The sequence below is a fragment of the Carlito syrichta genome, unplaced genomic scaffold (genome assembly GCF_000164805.1).
Source record: "Carlito syrichta isolate Samal-C Ts95f unplaced genomic scaffold, Tarsius_syrichta-2.0.1 Scaffold302715, whole genome shotgun sequence".
In the NCBI taxonomy this organism is placed as follows: Eukaryota; Metazoa; Chordata; class Mammalia; order Primates; family Tarsiidae; genus Carlito; species Carlito syrichta.
In genome coordinates this window covers 512,941-534,516 of record NW_007246811.1, presented here as the reverse complement: position 1 = coordinate 534,516, position 21,576 = coordinate 512,941, and the positions used below count along the sequence as shown (strand labels likewise).

Sequence of the window (21,576 nt, the reverse complement as noted above, 5' to 3'; positions counted from 1 at the left end):
CGCCCCGGCCCCGCGTCGGCGCACTCGCCCTGCTCCCGGGTGCGGGCCGGGACGGCCGGACGCCGCCTCCCGAGCTGCCGGGGACGAGGGAGCGTCGCCGCGGAGGCCTGTCCCGGGCTCAGCTGGACCGAGCCCGGCCGGCGCCCTCGCTGCGCGGGCGAACTTGACTCTCGAGCCACTGGGGATGGCTTCCGGCCCGAGCCGCCGCGTCTCCGAACTGGGCCCTTGCTGTGTCTCGCGCCGCCTCCTCCCGCTGCATCTGGGGACACCTTCCCTCACAATGCCAGGCCGGAGGGTGGGGGATCGGGAAGCGTAGCGGACCCCAAGGTAGTGTTCAGCCTCTCTCCGGGGTTCCAGGGGGGAGTGAGGTCGAGTGCGGGTTCCCGGGTGTCTTCGGAGCCGAGAGAGGGCGAGAGATGCTACGGTTCCCGCGGGCAGAGACACGGGCTTGTTTCTCTAGCAGTCGCGCCCAGGCCTGACTTCTGCTCCTTCTCACGGTTTTTTTTTTTTTCATTGGTGGGAGAGGGTGCTGTAATCCCCGCAGCCATGCGCAGGGAAGCCTCGGCTCCCGGTAGTTCTTAGCCTCTGGGGCCCAGAGTGATTCTGGGTTTGGTGCTGGGCGGCCGGTTCCACCCCCCGACGGCCGGTGGGGAGCGAGCTGGGCTGCTGCGGGAAGGGGCATGGGTGTTGTTGACGGAAGCGATCGTGACTATTGGTCGCTGGCGGCTCCTGGGAGTGGGGAGGTTCCTCTCCTGGGGCAGGCCGCGGTGACCCGGTTGCAGTATGGGACCAGGTGGGTCTCTCTCTCCCTCATCTCTGCTTGCCAGCACCTGCGGAGTGTGGGCCCCTGGAGCCCGGGAAACGCCTGCAGAACTGTCCATGGAGCCGCGCACTGTATAATTTTTCTCAGTGATATTAGGCATGCCACACCAGGTTACACCTGCTCGTTTAAGGAGTTAGGATTAGACAGTTTCCGGAAAGTTACTGGTTTAATTGTTAACTTTATAGGAGTCCACTCTTTGTGTCTTGTGCCTTCCAGTTGGAGATTGAATTGTTCCATTTAGTTTCAGATGTCATTTTTATTTCACAATATTAAATGTTCTCTCACTTTGAGTTTACTGATGAGAAGAATGAAGCAAGTGGTTCCAAGTGAGAATTTTGAGTAACACCTTTAAAAATAATCATCCCCCCTCCTTTTTTTAAATAAATGAGAAAACTGAACCTGTGAGTCCAAGTCACACAGCAATTTGGTAAAGTAACCAGAACTAGAAAACCAGGACTTCTGATGCCTAGTCTCATTGCACTTTCCACTACATCATGTTGCTTTAGAAGGGTTTGGTTTTTTTCCTTTTATTGATTTAATTGTAAAAGAACTGTAAAAGGAATAATCACTTTATTTTTTTCACCAGAACTCAAATAATTAAAATGTAAAATTCTTAAGGCAGTCCTAATTTTTGCATATTTTCCAATCAGTTTAGTTCGGAACCTCTTCAGCACTTTGAATGTTAGTTACCTACAAATGAAAAAAAAATTCAGTTTTGCTGATTTAGTAAATTTGTGATATATTTTGTATCAAAAAGGAAGTAGTTGTGTTATGTTTACCCACCAGACACATTAACTTTAGGATGGAAGGACCGTACATTTGGACACGAGTTTCCTAATTGCTCTGTCCTTACCTGTAGTGTTGACTGGTTTCAGAAAATGACAGATGTCATAGAAAAAGAGAGCATTGCACACTGGTTAGCATAAGTAGATTGCTGAATAGGCTGTCAGTATTCAGTGCTCACTTTCTTTATATCATCTATTATTAATCAACTTTTGAATTTGTCATTTAAGACCACACGGTTATAGTTGCCTGCTCTTGTGAGATGAAATTGTTGTGAAGATTAACTTTAAAATTTGAAGTTCCCAGTTAATAGCAAAATAAGAATGCCATTTTAATTTTTTGGAATAATCTTTGTACCCCCTTTGTTGACTATGCACGTTATGCATTTTAAAACAATGCTGAAATGCGTTGTCTCATAAGTCCAGCGATTAGATCTATAGGTTAGATCAAATGTGTGAGGCAAGAGTGTATTCAGAGCTCTAAGAATTCAATAAATGAAACAGTGGTAGACATACATAGTCCTAGCTCTGGAGGAACTGATTTCTTCCTTCATTGAGTAGATGGGTATGAAGTTAATACGTAAATGCTGAAGTTAAAATCAGGGAGGCTTGATACTTGCTCTCAGGGAGCCTACTGGGTATAAAAAGGGAAAGAAACACGTAAACAGATGAGTAAGTCAGTACTTCAGAGTGATGTATAAGAGGCTGCATGTCTAAATGGAATACACCCTGGCTTTGTAATTATCAAACATAAATTCTAACTCAGGGTCACTTTGGGCAAGTGTCTTAACCTTCCTATGCTAGATTTGGTTTTCTCATCTGTAAAATAAGGTGATTGTGTGGATTAGAGGGACTGTGTGTAAAATGTGGAAACTTTGTAAAGGTTTAGGGGATGAAAGGAGAGGGTGGTGGAAGAGAGGATAAGTAAGTAATTCAGTTAGAGTGGGTGATAACTGAATATTTACGATTAACAGGTACTCCCTAGGTTGAAGAGAAGTATGAAATAGCTTGGAAATTTAGGAGGCCTATTAATAGTTTGTTATGGAGCAAGGATGGTTTCTGTTTGGATTCTCAAATGTAAGTTGGAATCTTTGGGGAAGTTATTAAAAATGTAAATTACCATGCTTAGTTCCAAGGTAGTATTCAGATTCCCTGGGTCAGAGGTGAAGTCTGGGCATTTTTATTTTTAGAAAGCTTGACAGAAGATTCTAATATATATCACAGAATGAAAACCCCTGCTGAAGTCCACTGTTTTCTGATAGGGTAGTCCTCGTGCACATTGGAAATGTTAATAGTTGTTTTTTTTTTAATCTTTGGTCTATACTAGGGGGAATCCAGAAAACCTGGAATTATCTTTTAGAGATGGGCTTCTTGTAGTACAGGCTTTCCCTACTAGGTAAATGTTTTAGGAACCTGTTGGCATAAGTGTACCAGCTAGTGTTGTTGTAAGAGACTGTTCAGCTTCAGTAGATTTTTTTCTTGGGAGATTCTTTCAATGCATTAGCCCATTTCATGTTGGGTGATTTATGAGTGCAAACCCACACTGCACTGGGTGTTCTGAAGTTTTTGACCCAAAACAGCATGACCCCTGTGCTCCACCCTCCCTGTTGACCCAGTCTTGCCCCAAGTGATTTTCTTGGTTTCCCTGTCTGAAAAAAGTCCTCTAAGGGAAACGTTTTGCCCATGTAGAAGAGGTGAAACAAACAGAAAACCAGCAGAAGCACTATAAGGCATCAGAGTTGATGAGATCAAAACAGTGGAAAAAGTGTCACAGTAGGTATATTATATCAGAGTTCTTGAAGGTGACTGAAGTTTAAACATGTAAGAAAAAATACACAATTTTTTGTAAATAAATTCTGGGTGTTTTGGGGTCCCCTCTCATATTTTGTGAGTTAAAGGTGAATTAAGTTAAAAAAAAAAACAAGTTTTTAAGTAAACAATTAAGTGAAAACAAGTTATTTTAGTACAGCATTTCTCTGACCCTTGAAGATATCAATGTGCATTTCATAGCTGTAAAAAGGAGACATAGTTAAGGAAGTATTGCACTAGTTAGTGGGAAACCACAAGATCAGATTTGACTTTTAGAAAGTTTTCAGGGGAAAGGTGGATGCAGGATAGAAAGTAAATTGAGGATTGTGAGTGGAGACAACGGAGATCAGGTAGTTGTTTACTGTAGTCCATGTGAAATATGATGAGGGCCCGAATTAAGGAAGTATTGGAATTCAAGAACTAAGTCTCCAGCAGAATTTGGTCCCTGTTATATAGGGGAAAGGAATTTCAATAAAGGTAGGCATTATAACCACCAGCCGAAAGAGTACACAAAAACGTGTATTTCATTAACTGGAAGTATGTTTGGTTGTTAATGAGGCTTTGAAATGCTGATTGGTTTCATAGTGAAGGTGAATCATCAGTCAATCTGTTTGCCACAGTTTTAAAAAATATATTTTACGGAAATTGAAGTTTGATTTAAATTTATATGTAAGTATATGTTATGTACTTAAAGTAGTTCTGATGTCATTCATTAGCTGGCAGTATTATGATAGAGCAGTTTAAGAAGATTCTAAACAAAGTGATTAATTCTGTTGCTTTTCTTGTAATGTTAAATCACATCTCATTTTCTGCAAAGAATATATGCAGTTTTGTCAAGTAGAGTATAGTATATAGGTTGGAGGACTCCCCTAAAAAAACCAGATTTATCTTTTGGAGGACAGGCCTCTTATAGTATACTCAGAATTTGTTCCTCTGGACAGTCAACCAAAGTTTTTATCCAGAAGTTTTGAGAAGGTTACATTAGGATTTGTGGAGGAAACATCCTGAGTTGTGGCAAACAGGTGACTGCTTCTTAACATGACAATGCACTTGCCTACACCTCACTGAGCATGTGAGTTTTTGACCAAAAAACAGCATGACCCCCGTGCCCACCCTCCCTATTCATTGGATCTCCTGACTTTTTTTGTTTGTTTCACTGGTTGAAAACTGTCCTCAAAGGGAAACGAATTGCTTATGTGGAAGAGGTGAAACCAAAAATGGCAGAAGCACTAAGAAGCATCAAAATAGAAGAGTTCAGAAATGGATTTGAGCATTAGAAAAAGCGCTTGCATGGGTGGGTGTATTGCATCAAACGGAGAGTACTTTGAAGGTGACTGAAGTTTAAACATGTAAGAACAAATACACAACTTTTTATACAATTTCCATTTTTTGGAGGGTCCCTCCTTGTAGAGTCCTCAATAAGTGAGGTATTAAGAATTGGGGAAAATAAAACCTTAAACTAGGCCTCTATAACCATCTCTGGTCTAAATGGGTTGGGATTAATAGTGTTTACTATATGCTCACCTGGCTTGTTTTTTCAAGACTTAGTGATACTTATGAAGACATTTTTATTTTTTTATTTTATTTTATTTTATTTTCTGAGTTGGAGTCTCACTCTGTTGCCCAGACTGGAGTGCAGTGGCCGCTCCTGGTCACCGCAGCCTCGACCTGCTGGGCTCCAGCGATCCTTCCGCCTCAGCCTTCCAAGTAGCTTGAACTACAGGCGCGCTGCCACGCCCGTCTAATTTTTTTGATTTTATTGTAGAGATGAGTTCTTGCCAAGTTGCCCAGGCGGGTCTCAAACCCGTGGGCTCAGGCAATCCACTCACCTCAGCCTCCCAAAGGCGCAGGATTACAGGCTGAGCCACTGAGCCCGACTGAAGCCATTTTTAAAAATCAACTTTAATCTGCATTTCCTTTAATTCCTCAGCACTTATTTTGACTTGCTTATATTCTTTAGTTAGTTTTTGTTTGTTTCCTCACCCTATATGTAATTCTGGGACATAGACCTTATGCCTAGGCAGTACTTTAGAATTTTTATAACATTTAGCACACAGATCAGTGAATACTTACTGACTGACTGATAATAATTGCCCGCTTGCTTATTCCTTAGGAGCCCATTCCCCTTTTCACATTGCTTGATCAGGTTAAGACCTTCAGTTTCTCATGTAGATGATAACTGGACTTTAATCTTCATTTTTAGGAGAACAAGGTGGTTTAATTCTGCTGCTATCTAATATAGGTGGTACCAGTAGCTCTCTAACAGTATTTTGTTTCTGTTCTAAATCAGACTTTTTTGGATAGTGATTTTTTAAAAGGCATAGAGGAAAGATATGCTTAGAGAGATTTTGTCTTGCTACTGTACTGGTGAGAAGTTTGGGTTGGGAATGTTTTCTCACCTGGAGTAATGAGGAACGAAAAAGGTTAAAATTCACTGGATTTGGAATATACGAAGATGAGGCAGTACTCTTTTTAGTGTAGAGGGGAAAGATAAGCATAAAAATGTATGTAATATAGGGGTGGACTATAAGCACAAGTAGAGATTCAGAAAATTCCAGCAGGGCTGGGTTATAAATCCTGGCTTCTGGTTATTCTTAGCTTTGTAATATAGGCAAATTTCTTAACCAGTTTGAGTTTTAGTGTATAGATTTATAACATGGGCCTAGTCAAGGACCTCAAAGCATAATGCAATAATTATGAGAAGTACAAAGGGTACCTGACACTTATAAAATGTCCAGGGAGTTTGGAGAAACATTTGAAACAAAGTTGTTACTAATACTATTCAGTTCCCAGTTTAGATTTCCTGTAACTGCAGGGAGGATTTACAATAAAATGTTATTGTATTTGTTTTGATACAGGTAAGTTAATTTTAACAATTTTGTTTCAAGTCAGTTAATTATAGAGTGTGTCCATTAAAAGTTAAGGAGCAGTTTGAGTATGTCTTTTTGGGGAGTCTCTGGGCAGTGTGAGCCTCCCTGGCTGCTGACTGAAGGAAGAAAGGGATACTGATAAGAGTTGGGAGTCTCCTAGATTTTAGTCCATGTTCTGCTACCATTAATTGTGAGTGTGAGCAAGAATCTCTGCCTTCCTGAACTTTACTTTTCTAATTTGAAAATGAGAGATTGGACAAGATAACTACACAGTCTTTCCAGCGTTCATTTTCTATCAGTCTAACTATTCCAGATGTCAGGGACTTTGTAGGAGGAAAGAACACCTCTGCTGTTAATCCTGGCATACATGTATTTTGAACATTGGAGACAAAGAAAGCATATTTGTAAGTGAAAGGCAGATGCTTCTGAATTATTTCATGGAAATTTCTCCTTTCTGATTCACCTTTTTCTAAGTATCACAATTTAATAGGCATTTCACTTTGAAAAAGACTAGGTGGACAGAATGAAAAGGCATTAGTAATGAAATAATCAACTCCTAGCTAACTTAGAATTATTGATAATCATCATCATCATCATTATTATTATTTTGAGTTGGGATCGTACTCTGTTGCCCAGGCTGGAGTGCAGTTGGCACAGTCACAACTCACCACAACCTTGACCTCTTAGACTCAGGCAATCCTTGGCCTCAGCCTACTGAATAGCTGGGACTGCAGGTGTGTACCACCTACATCCTGCAAGGCTTTGATTTTTTGTAGAGACAAGGTCTCGCAGTGTTGCTTAAGCTGGTCTCAAATTCTTTGGCTGAAGCAATCTTCCTGTCTGAGCCTCTCAAAGTGCTGAGATTATGGGCATGAGCCACCATGCATGGATAGTTATTATTTTTTTATAATAACAAGATATTTTGGTTTATTAAAAACAGTGCTTTTTAAAAACTAAAATGTAGTAGTTTTAATAATGTCTTTTGTTGATCAATTCTTTCTAGGACCCTAATTCTTACACTGTATTAGTGATATGATAAAGTGTTACATTTTATTACTTATTTTCTAAAATTTAAAAAAAAATTAAGCTTTAGTTTAAATATTTGACTTAACAGTGATTGCAAATTGATTTGGTTATTTTAGAGACTGACATAAAGTTGAGTTTACTATGTGGATTCATTCATGTAATTAAAACAATTTTGGCTCATTATTTTAATTTTTAATTTTTTTAAGACACTGGACAGCAAACAAATTTTGATTTATTATATCAATGAATTGTATATTTTTGAAACAGTGTATCAAGAGAAACCAGAACCTTTGGCACAACTTTTCTGAAACCCAATTGAATGTCTAAATTAGACATTTCTGCTTTCTTTTAAGATCTGAAGGGCTAGGGTTTTTTTGGGGGGTGGGGGTTGAGTTGGAGTCTCACTCCATCGCCCAGGCTGGAGTACAGTGGCACACTCACAGCCACCAGCGTAGACCTGCTGGGCTCAGGTGATTGTTCCACCTCAGCCTTCCAAGTAGCGTGAACTACAGTTGCACACTACCACACCTGGATATATATATTTTGATATATTTATAGACGAGGTGTCACCAAGTTGCCCGGGCTGATCTCGAACCTCTGGGCTCAGAGTCCCTCGCCTCAGTCTCCCAAAGTGCTGGGATTACAGACTTGAGTCACCACGCCCAGCCTAAAGGGCTAGGTTTTATCTTTTTACTAGCTTTCTTACTTACTCAACCATTGTTCTTGCAGTGTTCTGGACATTAAAAAGCAGAATTCTTGAAGAAAAGATAAGAGTGTGCCCTCGGAACGGTGTCCCCTTCCCTGAGTTCTGCCACTCATTCTTTGGCCATCTTTCTTTTTTGTTGTGAACAGTTTGAGAGATTTAATTTAAAATATACTATTTTTTAAAAATTATCTTTTACTTGAAGTAAAAATGGTATCTCTGAATAATGTCAAACGTCTAGGGGAAAAAAAATGAGATTTCTTGCTTTAGAAAACAAATTTGAGTAGGACATTCAAGATTCCCCACATTGGAGAATTGGGGCCGCTTAAGTGCTGGCTCAAGGACAGAGGAGCCAGGTTCTATTCGTAGTGCTGCTGAGCAACTCCTACCAAATGCCTCAGTATTCTAAACTTCTGAAGGATGATTTTTTTAAAAAGTCTCTATAAAAACTGGTAAGAGTAAGATTTCCAAATGAAACACTGGTTAGTGTCATTTGTTTAACTTCTGTCCATATTTTATAGTTTTTTAAATAAAATATTTTAATGGAATTATGTTGGTAACTTTGTTCTAGTTTTGATTAGAAAAGATAAATTTTAAAAGAATAGATAAGAGTTGAGTTTTTTTTATAAATTATTCTGTCTAGAAGTCATAGCTTTGTCCCATAGATAAGAAACTCAGCATTATGTGTTTTACAATTTTCTGGAAAGGTTTTGTAAACAAAAGAAGTTATACATTCTTATTCAGAGTAATAGAATATACATTGTTAAATATAATTCTTATAGGAGGTTTCAACATCATCGGTAGATTCTGGGAAACTGTGACTTTAAGCAAAACAACACATGATGTAACTAGTTTTACCATAGGCTATTTGATATAAACAAGATTGATATAAATAGAATTGATATAAACAAGAGTTAAGTTCCCACTTAAGTTCTGATTACAGAAAAATGTCACCAAACTTTTAAATAAAGACTGAAACACTTTTAGTATTGATCATTAAAATGAGTGTGAGTTATATACATATTTAAGTAAGATTAACAAAAGCAGGTAAGGTAGTCATTTACCCAGTTATTCCAGTTTAGTCTCAGATGGCCAGAGCCTATCCTGAAAACTTAGGGTACAAGGGAAGAACCAGCACTGCATAGGACATCCTTCCATTGGGTACACCCAAACTCACTCATGCTGGGACAATGCAGACATGCCAGTGAACCTGATATGCACATCTTTGCAACATGGAGGGAAGCCTGGGTACTTAGAGAAAACCCACGTGGACCTGGGGAGTCTAGGAAAGCTCCACACAAGCAGTAGACCCAATTGGGGATTGTTTTTTTTCTTTTTCTCTTTTTTTTTTTTTAGTGAAGTTATAATGGGTCGGGTGAAGTGGCTCACACCTGTAATCCCAGCACTCTGGAAGCTGAGGTGGGAGGACCGCATGAAGCCAGGAGTTTGAGAGCAGTCTGGCAACATAGTGAGACCCCATCTATTTTTATAGATGGGGTCTCACTATGTTACCATCTATAAAAATATAAAAAATTAGCCGAGAGTAGTGTTGTGCACTTGTAGTACCAGCTTCTTGGGAGGCTGAGGTGGTAGGATCACTTGAGCCCAGGAGTTTGATGCTGCAGTGACCTATGATGGCACATTACTCTCCAGCATGGGTGACAGCGAGACCCTGTCTCTTAAACAACAACAAAAAATTTATTATGAAAGGATGTAGAATGAAGTGAGGTTGAACAAAAGGATGTTATTTGAGGACCTGCTATATTAAGTCTTGTTTCATAATTAGATGTTTGGCATGTTTAACTCTATTTATAAATGTAACAAAAACTAAATCTTAGTTTTATTTATTGCATCTGTGTCAGTATTCTCAGATGTATTAGAGGGTTCCACCACTTAAGTAGCAACATAGGAGAGTGAAATTAGAAAACATTTTATCTTTGGAATTAATGTGTTATAGAGGAATTGTAACTCTTTCTTAAAGAGACTAAATAATTCAATTTGGAATCATGCTGAAGAGGTAAGTATAGAAAAGCCCCCTTTAGAAAATAAGATCAAGGCCGAGTACAATGACTGACACCTGTAATCCCAGCACTTTGGGAGTCTGAGGCAGAGAATTGCTTGAGCCCAGAATTTTGAGACCAGCCTCATCTCTACAATAAAATTAGCTGAGTATGGTGGTGCTTGCCTATAGTCCCAGCTATTTGAGAGGCTGAGGCAGAGAATTGCCTGAACCCAGGAGGCTGAGGCTGCAGTGAGCTGTGACCTTTCCTGGGTAATAGAGTGAGACCCTAACTCAGAAAAAAGAAAAGAAAAGATGATGCAGTGGAAACTATGTAGTAATTTTATGTTTCAATTACTATGACTACTTGTTAGTTTACTTGAATTGTTCTTTGCTGTGGTTTGAATGGGTCCCCCAGAGTTCATGTGTTGAAACTTAATCCCCAATGAAACAGTATTGAGAGGTGGGACCTTTAAGAAGTGATTTAGCTCAGCCTGTAATCCCGCGCCTTTGGGAGGCTGAGGTGAGTGGATTGCCTGAGCCCGCGGGTTCGAGACCCGCCTGGGCAACTTGGCGAGACCTCATCTCTACAATAAAGCAAAAATTAGCTGGGTGTGGTAGCGCACGCCTGTAGTTCCAGCTATTGGAAGGCGGAGGCGGAAGGATCGCTGGAGCCCAGCAGGTCGAGGCTGCTGTGGCCGGGAGCGGCCACCGCACTCCAGTCTAGGTGACAGTGAGACTCTAACTCAAAAAAAAAAAAAAAAAGTGATTATGTCATGGCTTTGCCCTTGAATGGCTTAATGCCACTATTAAGGAACTGGGCTCCTTTTTGTGGGAGAGGGTTCTTGGTAAAAGGAGGAGTTTGGCTCCCAGTCTGTGTCTCTGTCTCTCTGTCATGTGCTCTCTTGTTCCTCTTCCATGGGGTGATGCGGGAAGACGGCTCTCACCAGATGTGGGCCCCTGACCTTGGGCTTTCCAACCTCCCAAACTGTAAGAAATAAACCTCTTTTCATTATAAAGTACCAAGTCTCAGGTATTCTCTTACAGCAGCACATATGGACTAAGACATTCCTCAATACTCTTGACTCCTTGGTTCATCTGTCATAGTGATTTTTAAACTTATTTTTAACTTGACCTGAAGATTTACTGTAGAAATCTTTCTCCATAAAAGGAGGACTCATTAAAGACCAGCTAGATTGAAGCAAAAGGGAAATATAAAAGATGTCTATAAAATGCTATTAAAAATGAAATGAGATTGAAATTATTCCACGGCAGACACAGTAAACTCAGGACGATGAAATGTTTTTCAAGTTGTATTATAAAGTTAAACTTTTATCTTAGATTTAAAGAAACTAAAACTATTAGAAATGAAGTTGTGTATCATTCCTGTCATTCTGTTTTGTTTTTTAATTTTCATTATAAAGATGTGGGGTACATTTCAGGGTTAGGTATATAAACATTGATCATGCAGGTACCCTTGTTGATGAGGTATGCCCCTCCCTCCCCTAGCAGTTTCCCTCAACTGCCAACCCCCCTCCCCCCAGTTTCCCACTACTGCCAATCACTTTCTTATAGGATTGTAATTGTTCAAGGTCAGCTTATGAGTGAGAACATATGGAATTCAGTTCTATGTTTCTGTGATACATTCCTGTCATTCTAAGATTTTTTTTAAAATAAGTGAAATCCTCTCTCAAGTATGGTGTATTACTTTTGTTGCCATGAAAGTATCAGAGGGTACCTAAATATCTAAGAAATTTCCTTATTAATGAAGGAACTGATTGATTCCTGCCATTCTAAGATTTTTTAAAAAATAAGTGAAATCCTCTCTCAAGTATGGTATATTACTTTTGTTGCCATGAAAGTATCAGAGGGTACCTAAATACCTAAGAAATTTCCTTATTAATGAAAGAACTGATTGAGTTTTATCCATCAACTCCTTTTGTAATGCACAAACTGATGCTTAAGCGATTCAGAAACCCAAATGATTTGTATCAGTAAAACATCTTCAAACCTTCAGGATATACTGAATACATAATACCCTCCCAGTATCTTGGAGTATGAGGAAATGGTAAGGAAAATCCAGTCTTTTTCCCTTAGTAGTTTGTTTAGCTGTGGGAGGAAAAAATTATGCACTAAAAGATAATATGCTGCAAGCCAACACACATTAAAGATTTGAATAGAAAAGAGAGATAGCTCTGTCAATGTGGGATTTGATACATCATTGTGGGACATAAATAAGAGGACCTTAAATGGCCTATAGAATTTATGTCAAGAGCAAGGAATCAAATCAGTTCAGGTAAATATGCTCCTTGACTTATGATGGGGTTATGTCCTGACAAACCTATTGTAAGTTGAAAATACTGTACATCAAAAATGCATTTAATACACCTAATCTACCAAACATAGCATAGCCTAGCCTATCTTAAATGTGCTCAGAACACTTATAGTAGTCTACAGTTTGGCAAAACCATCTAAAACAAAGCCTATTTTATAATAAGATGTTGGGTAGCTTGTGTAATTTATTGAATACTATACTCAAAAAACTGAATGGTTGTGTAGGTACTCAAAATATGGCGTCTATGAATGTAACACTTCTGCACCATTGTAAGGTTGAAAAATTTTAAGTTGAACTGTCATTAATTGAAGATTGTCTAGAGAAATGTATAAGCAAAAACTTTGGGATAGAAAATGTGTGTGGAGTTTTGGGAGATATTGAATACATTGGCTTGGCTAGACTTTAGAATGGTATTTGCTTAGACAAACAGTGGTTGATATATTTAAAGGGTAAATTTGAGGGCACATTGGAAGACCTTGAGCTTCAAGCTCAAGGATTGAGCTTCATTCCCTAGGTATTAAGGAGCCAGTAAGGTTTTCAATTCAAGACATTTCAAGACATGAAAGATCTAGAGATGGAGAAAATTGGAAATCATTTTTCATAATAGGAATAACTGAGTAATGCTTTAAAGTTTACTAAACACTTTCTCATTCCTTAGCTTAGCATATCTGCTCTGGCTAAGGAACCTGGGTTGTAGCAACATCTGGAGCCAAAAAAAAAAAAAAAAAAAAAAAAAGAAGTTTTCAGTGTATGCAAATACTAGCAATCATAGCACTTTTTCCTACTGAGTTCAGATGTGGTCTCTGAATACTCAGGATATTCCTAAAGGCAACCAGTACTAATTGTCTAAGTTTATGATAAATGAAATCTTGTTGCCATCCCAAGGCTATAATACCAGAAACATTGTCAAGAAAAAAATTGGCACTATTTATTTAACTTGTGCATTCCAATCAACAAGAGCTTCTATTGGAGATAACTAGATAGTGGGAATTGTAGGACTAGAATTTGGACTCCTTTTTCAGAGTGTTGATTATCGAGGCTGTGAGAGTGGAATTAGGTTTGTAGAGATGTCAAGGCCAAGATTACAGAATGGAGCACTCTAACTTGTGTCTGACTTGGTCAGCATTCAAAGAGGGTGGATTTCGGCAGAGTTGAAGAAGTAGAGAGATGTTCTGTTTAATTTGCTTGAAAAAATGTATATATCTTATTCTGCAACTTTTCCACTCATATAAATATATTGTCTATTTCTCTGTCAGTTTATCATTTACATCTATTGCATTGTATACCCATTTATTACTGCAGTATATCAAGTTATATTTGCATGTAACTTATTAACCTCTATTAATAAGTATAATGTAATAGTTTCCTAGGGTTCTGTAACAAATTACCACATACTAAGTGGCTTAAAATTTAAATTTAGAGTTTTATTTTCTCACAGTTGTGTAAACAAGTCAATATCAATGTATTGGCCAGGTTAGTTCTTTCTGGAGGCACTGAGAGAGTCTCTCTTAGCTTCTGTCAGTTGCTGGCATTCCTTGACATTCTTTGGCTTGCAGATTAATCACTCCAGTGTCTGCCTGCGTCTTCACATGGCGTTCTCTCATTGTCTCGGTGTCTTCTCTTCCTATAAGCACACCAGTCACAATGGAATAGGGTGAAACCTAATGACTTCCATTTTAACTTTGGATACATCTGCAAATACCCCCTTTCCAAGTAAGATCACATTCACACGCATGGTGGTCAGACTTTAACGTATTTTTTGTGGGGGACACAATTCAACTCATAATAATAGGTATTTTGACTTCCAAGTGTTTGCCTTTAGAAACAGTGCTATAATGAACATTCAAATATATATATTTCTACATGTCCTTCCAAGTATTTCTGTAGAATAAGTTCTAAGAAGTAAAAATAGAAGATATGAGCATGACATGATAGATATTGATTAATTGTTCTCCAAAACATTTGTTACTTAAACTATATATTCTCATTAACACTAGGTATAAAAAAATCTTTTTTGCTTTTGACAGCTTCACTGGTGAAAACATCTGTCTCATTTGATTCATACTTTTTAGTGAGGTTGAATGTCTTTCCATGTCTGTTGTCCATTTATATGAGGGGGAACACCAGAAAGTCCAGAATTATCTTTTGAAGGGTGGATCTCTTGCAGTACACTTGAAATTTGTTCCTCCTGATCAGATGGTCAACCAAAGTTTTTATCTGGAAGTTTTGTGAAGGTTATGTTTTGTGGAAGAAATGTCCTGAGTTGTGGCAAATAGGCGATTGGTTCTTCTACCATGACAGCACTCCTGTCCACACTGCACTGAGTGTTCAGCAATTTTTGACCAAAACCAGCATGACCAAAACCCATGCCCCACCGGTAGAAGTACTAAAAGGCATCCAAATTGACATGTTCAAAAACTGTTTTGAGCAGTGGAAAAAAAATCTCAATAGGTATATTGCATCAAACAGAGAGTACTTTGAAAGTGACTGAAGTTTAAACAAGTAAGAATAAATACCCAATTTTTTTATCAATAAATTCTGGGGGTGTCTTGGTCTCCCCTCGTATTTCTTATTCTGTGAATTGTCTATTCTTTGGCTTGACCTTAGACTACTTTTCCATTGGGCTATTTGTCTTTTTCTTAGTGTCTTAGAGGAGCTCTTATGTGTCAGAGATAATATTTGTATATTAAAATATTTTTTGATAGTTTGTCATTTATCTTTTGAAAAAAAATTTGTTTTTTCTGGTCATTGTACAGGTAATAATCTTTCCATTACTATATCAAGTTTTTATTTAATACTTTTCTAGCTCAGAATTGCAAACACATTTGCTCACATTTCCTAATGTTTTTATGTACTTTAATCTTTCTGGAAGTGACTTTGGGAAACAACTATAGTAAAATCCAGCTTTATAGTTTTTAAAAATAGCTAGTTATTTAAATGCCATTTATTGAACAATTTATTTTCTCCTACCTATATGAAATGCTATTTTTGTAAATTACTAAATTATCAGGAATACTTAATTTTTTTTAATATCTCTTCTATTTCTTTCATTTCTGTTTCTATTTCTTTCATATCTTGGCCAGTACACAGAATTTTAGTTAGTGTATCTTTATAATGATGATACATTTTATTTGAGTAAGTCATTCTTCTTCTTTGCAGTATTTTCTGGCTATTTTAATATTCTTATTCTCAGTGTTTTATTATGGCTTTACCCTCCACCAAAAAATACTTGCTTTAATTTGGAATAGCATTGGATTTGTAGATTAATTTAGGAAGAACTGACGTATTGAGGCTTTTCATTGGAAAACAAGTACTTTTTATTTATTATTCAAGTCTTATTTATGTCTGTGGTTTTATAATTTTCTTATGTTCTAGCCATTTCATTAACATTTTTTAAAGTACAAAATAATGCCCAGTTATAGTCATGTGCCACTTGTTCGGTTAACGATGGACCACATGTGTGATGGTGATTCCATAAGATTATAATGGAGCAGAAACATTTCTATGGCCTAGTGATGTGGGAGCCCTCCAAGCCATTATGCTATATTGTTGCCTTGCATTTTGCATCTACAAACATATTAACTCTAAGATACATTTTTTTTTTTTACTATTTTTCACTGAAGATTAAAGATATTTTAAATAGTAAGAGAAAAAAAGCCTTATTTTATCCATTTGGTTGTCATTTCTGGTACCCTTAACACTTTTGTCTAGATCTAGATTTCTTTCTGATGTCATTTTCTTTTCTTTTCTTTTTTTTTTTTTTATTTGAGTTGGAGTATCACTCTGTTGCCCAGACTGGAGTGCAGTGGCCACTCCTGGCCACCGCAGCCTCGACTTGCTGGGCTCCGGCGATCCTCCCGCATCAACCTTCCGAGTAGCCAGAATTACAGGTGCGCTACCACGCCCAGCTGATTTTTTGATTTATTGTAGAGATGAGGTCTCACTGCCCAGGTGGGTCTCGAACCCGCGGGCTCAGGCAATCCACTCACTTCAGCCTTCCAAAGGAGCGGGATTACAGGCATTTTTTAAACAGAGTATTTTAACAATAATATTTAAATACTTCTAAAGATACGAATAGACTTAAAATTTTTTTGAAAATACTTTTTCTGGCAGAATCACTTGCTCTGTATATTCATGTAGTCCTCAGCCCTTTGATGCTGATTTTTCTCAATTGTTTAAGTTATTCTTGGCTTTTTATTTATATTTATGTTTGAAGGACTGCTTGCTCAATATAGGTGGCTGGCTTGCATTTTAAAAAATTAATAGCCTTTATTTTTCAGAGCAGTTTTAGGTTTACAGGAAAATTGTGCAGAAAAGTACAAAGGGTTTCCATACAGGTACTCTGTCTCCCTTCCCCAGTTTCCCTATTACTAACATTTTGCATTAGGTAAATTTGTTATAATTTATGAACCCAAGTCAATACATTATTATTAATTCAACTAAATAGTTTACATTAGGTTTAACTCTTTGTATTGTACAGATAGTTGGGTTTTTGCCTTACAGGTACATAATGTCATATATCCACCATTACAGTGTTAAACAGAATAGTTCAGCTGCTCTAAAAATACCCTGTGCTCCACACTAATTCCCCTCCCCTTCCCTGCTGAATCCTTGGATTCTATTAATTTTTTTAATATTTTCTATAGTGTTTGCCTTTTTCATAATGTCGTATGGTTGGAATCATACAGTATGTAGACTTTAGACTCTGCAGACTGACTCCTGGTTTCTGTTGCTCCACATCCTCACCAGCATTTGGTGTTACCAGCATTTTGGATTTTAGTCATTCTAAAATGACTAAAAATTTATTGTATCTCATTGTTTTAATTTGCAACTCCCTAATGCCATGTGATAATATTGGTTGTTTTTTCATATGTCTATTTGCCTTCTGTATATCTTCTTTAGTGAGATGTCCAGATCCTTTATCCAATTTTATTTAGTCAGGGTCTCACTTTGTTGTCCAGGCTGGAATGCAGTAACACTATCACAGCTCACAACCTTGACCTCCTAGGTGCTGGCAATCCTACTTCTTAATTTCCCAAAGTGTTGGGATTACAGGCGTGAGCCCCTGCACCCGGCCTCTTTGTCCAGTTTTTAAGTGGGTTGTTTATGTCTTGTTGTGTTGTAAGATTTTTTAAAAATCTGTTTTTGAAAAAATTCCTTTATCAGATGTGTGCTTTGCATATATTTTCACCCAGTCTTGTGGCTTGTCATTTCATTCTTTTATCAATGTCTTTCTCTAAAAGGAAGTTTTTAATTTTAATGAATTTATTAAATTTATTAATTTGTTAATTTTACTTTTTATAGAGTAATCATGTTTTGATATTTTATCTATAAAAAAAAATCATCACCAACCCCAGGGTCACCTAGGTTTTCTCTTATATTCTAGAAGTTTTATAGTTTTACATTTGACATTTAGAGCTTTGATCTATTTTGAGTTAATTTCTGTGTAAGATGTAAGGTTAGTGCCTAGAATTTATTTATTTGTTTGTTTGTTTATTTGTTTATTTTGTATGTGGATATCTAGTTTTTCACCACTTAGTGAAAAGAGTATTGTTCTTTATCCATTGGATAGCCTTTACTCCTCTGTCAAAGTTCAGTGTATTATATTTGTATGGGTCTGCTTCTGGGCTTTCTGTTTTGTTTCACTGATATATTTTGTCTCGTTGCCTGTTCTGTAAGTGATACCACACTGTCCTGAAAACTGTAGTCCACTGACGTTCTGATTCTTCAGCAATGTGTCTACTATTCTGGGTCTTTTTTTTTTTTTTTTCATATTTTTCAGTTTGTTGATATCTACAAAATAACTTGCTAGAATAACTTGCTAGAATTTGATTAGGATATTATTGACTGTAGATATTTGTGGAAAACTGACATCTTACTAGTACTGAGTTTTTCTGTCTATAAATATTAAATATCTCTATATCTTTGATTTCCTTTATCAGAATTTTGTGGTCATTTACATCTTGTACATATTTACTAGATTTATGCTAGGTGTTTCTATTCTTTTGGTACTAATGTCAATGGTACTATGTTTTTAATTTCAGATTTTAGTTGTTTATTGCTGGTACATAGGAAAGCAGTTGGCTTTGTATATTAACTGTGTATCCTACAACCTTGCTTCATATAATAGCTTGCTAGTTTAGAAAATTTTTGTTTGAGTCTTTGAGATTTTTCTACATAGATAATTGTGACTCTGCAGTTTTATTTCTTCCTTTTCAATATGTATACCTCTTACCTTTTTAAAAAATTGCATTAGCTAGTACTTCTAAAATGATGTCGAATGGGAGTGGTAAGAGGGAACATTCTTGCTTTGTTCCCAATATTATGGGAGAAAGCATTAAGTATGGTGTTAGCTGTAGGTTATTTATAGATGTTCTTTATCACGTTGAGGAAGTTCTATTCCTGGAGTTTTAAAAATTATGAAAGGAAGTTGGATTTAGTCAGAAGCTTTTTTTTGCGTATATTTATATGATCATAATTGTTTTTCTTCAGTTTGTTAATATGGTTGGTTACATTAGTTGATTTTTCACTGTCAAGCCAACCTTGCATACCTGAAATAAATTTCTTTTGACAATAGTGCATAATTCTTTTTATATATTATTTAATTCAATTTGCTAATCTTTTGTTGATTTTTGCATCTTTGTGGGAGATACTGGTTTGTTATTTTTCCTTTTTGTTAGGTCTTTGTCTGGTTTTGGTTAGCTTAATGCTGACCTTACAAGTTGTGAAGTGTTGCTTTTGCTTCTATTTCTGGAAGAAACTGTAGAAATTTGTATCATTTATTTCTTAAATGTTTAACAGAATTCACCAGTGAAACTTCTGGGCCTGGTGTTTGTTTTTGTTTTTGTTTTCGTTGTTTTTTTGTTTTTGTTTTTGTTTTTTTGAGTTGGAGTCTCACTCTGTCGCCCAGACTGGAGTGCAGTGGCCGCTCCCGGCCACCGCAGCCTCGACCTGCTGGGCTCCGGCAATCCTTCTGCCTCAGCCGTTCAAGTAGCCGGAATTACAGGCATGCGCTACCACGCCCGGCTGATTTTTTTATTTACTGTAGAGATGAGGTCTCGCTGCCCAGGCGGGTCTCGAACCCGCGGGCTCAGGCAATCCACTCACCTCAGCCTCCCAAAGGCACGGGATTACAGGCTGAGCCACCGAGCCCGGCTTGTTTTTGTTTTATTTGCTTTGGAAGATTATTAATTATTGATTCAATTTTTGAAATAGTCATAGACATATTTAGATAGTTGAGTTCTTGTGTGAATTTTGGTAGATTGTGTCTTTCCAGGAATTGGTCCATTTTATTTACATTACCAAATTTGTGTACATAAAGTCCATAATTTTGGGGGTGGGGGGATCAGTAGTGATAACTCTTTCATTTGTGTAAGTAATTTGTGTCTTCTTTTTTACTTGGTTAGGCTGGTTAGAAGTTTATTAGTTGTTTTTTTTTCATTTTTATTCCTATTTTTAATTGTATTAATTTCTGCTATAATTTTTCATCTGCTTCCTTTTGGTTTAATTTTATTTTTCTAGTTTCTTAAATTAGAAGCTTAAGCTATTGACTTTAGATTTTTTTTTTTTGCCTTTAATTTATTTGTCTTTACATCAAAATGGAGCCTGTGTTTAATGCACCTAATGATTATGATCTTTTTCCTATTTTTGAGAAAGTCCTAGAAAAATCTGAGACTTTGTAACTTTTATTTGATTGAAACATATTCTGAATGATCATAATCTCATTAAGGGAACCCAAAGTAATGCTCATAGTATATGCGAATTCAATAACTGTTTATCAAATGTAACAGTCAGAAATTCACTATTAGAAAAACCTAGAAATCTGGGAATTGTTTTAATATGTGTACCTACATATGTACTGGTAGGAAGACTCATTTTAGTGCTACATTTTGAATTGATATTGTGTTGTTGTATCTCTTTATTCTTTATAGCCTTAAACCAACCTGTTCATTTTTAAAAACAAGAATTTTTCACAGAATGCTAGGAAACAGCTTGAAGTAATCCAAAAAAATTATGTAATACACAGCTGTGAGACTTGGAAAAAAAGACTCTGATAGCAGTCAAGTGACTTATTTAAAAAATAACTTTTCTTTCTCATTAAAATTATAGTACTCATTATTAGAGATTTCGTTCTACACTGTCCAGTATGATACTTGGTAGCCACTAGCCTTTATGTGGCTTTTGAGCAACTGTAATGAAGTTAAATCAATTTGAAATGTTCAGTAAGTATGAAATACAGACTGGATTTCTGAGGCTTAGTAAGATATTCGTTAATATTTTTATATTCATTAGATGTTGAAATGGTGGGATTTTAAATATATTCAGTTAAATAAAATATATTAGAATTAATTTTACTTTATTTACATATTGGCTACTAAAAATTTGAAATTGCTTATTTGGCTTACATTATATTTCTGTTGGTTAGTGCAGACTTATGTACTTCACAGAATAAAAATGATAAAAGTGAAAATTATCTGTGAACTTCACCACCCAGAAATAACACCTCTTAACATTTTTGTACAAATCCTTCCAGGTTTTGTTTTGCGTGAATTACTGAATAATGACTACACACATATGAACTTATTCTCAGCAAAAACACCCCCGCAGGCACAGACATTAATTTTTATGGTCATTGCTTTGTGTCAGCAAGTGTATCATTATTAATGAACATGCTATATGGATTTGCCAATTCCCTAGTGGTAGGACAGTGTTGTGGTTGTTTCTTTCTACTCTCACCACCCCTCCTACACACACAATTCTCACAGACTTGATCTGTTATTTTACGATGATAATTTCCAAGAAATAGTTTTCTTCAGTTAAAAGGAAAGCACTCTTTACATTTGATTTTGCCTTACCAAATTGCCCTTGTCAATAATTTGTACCTTTTATAATGATAATCTAGTGTGTCCTTTGTAGTTCTTGAACGTGCCCAGTCCCCATACAGCGTTAAACAAATATAAGTAGGATTTTTTGTATTTAATTTCATTTTAAAAGTTCCAAATTTTAAAATGTGATTTTTGTGAATACTAGGCATGATTTTTCTAAGATTTTTTGTGACTTCTCAACTTGAAAATGCAAGTGAATGAATGAGAGGAGAATATAACAATGTGTTTTACAATTAAGCTTATGTTATCTCCCTTGTAAAATGAGGTTGATTTCTTTTCATATAAAGCAAACAAGAAGGTTACATTAATATTTGTTTTTAATAGGAACTTTCTTCCTAATTTAC

At 36.9% G+C, this 21,576-nt stretch overlaps 1 protein-coding gene across 1 annotated transcript in view; it reads left to right on the top strand.

Moving 5' to 3' along the window:
• The window catches only part of WASL (Wiskott-Aldrich syndrome like), a 75,662-nt gene that overhangs the window by 519 nt on the left and 53,567 nt on the right, over positions 1-21,576 (top strand). The gene's annotated exons all lie outside the window — the stretch shown is intronic.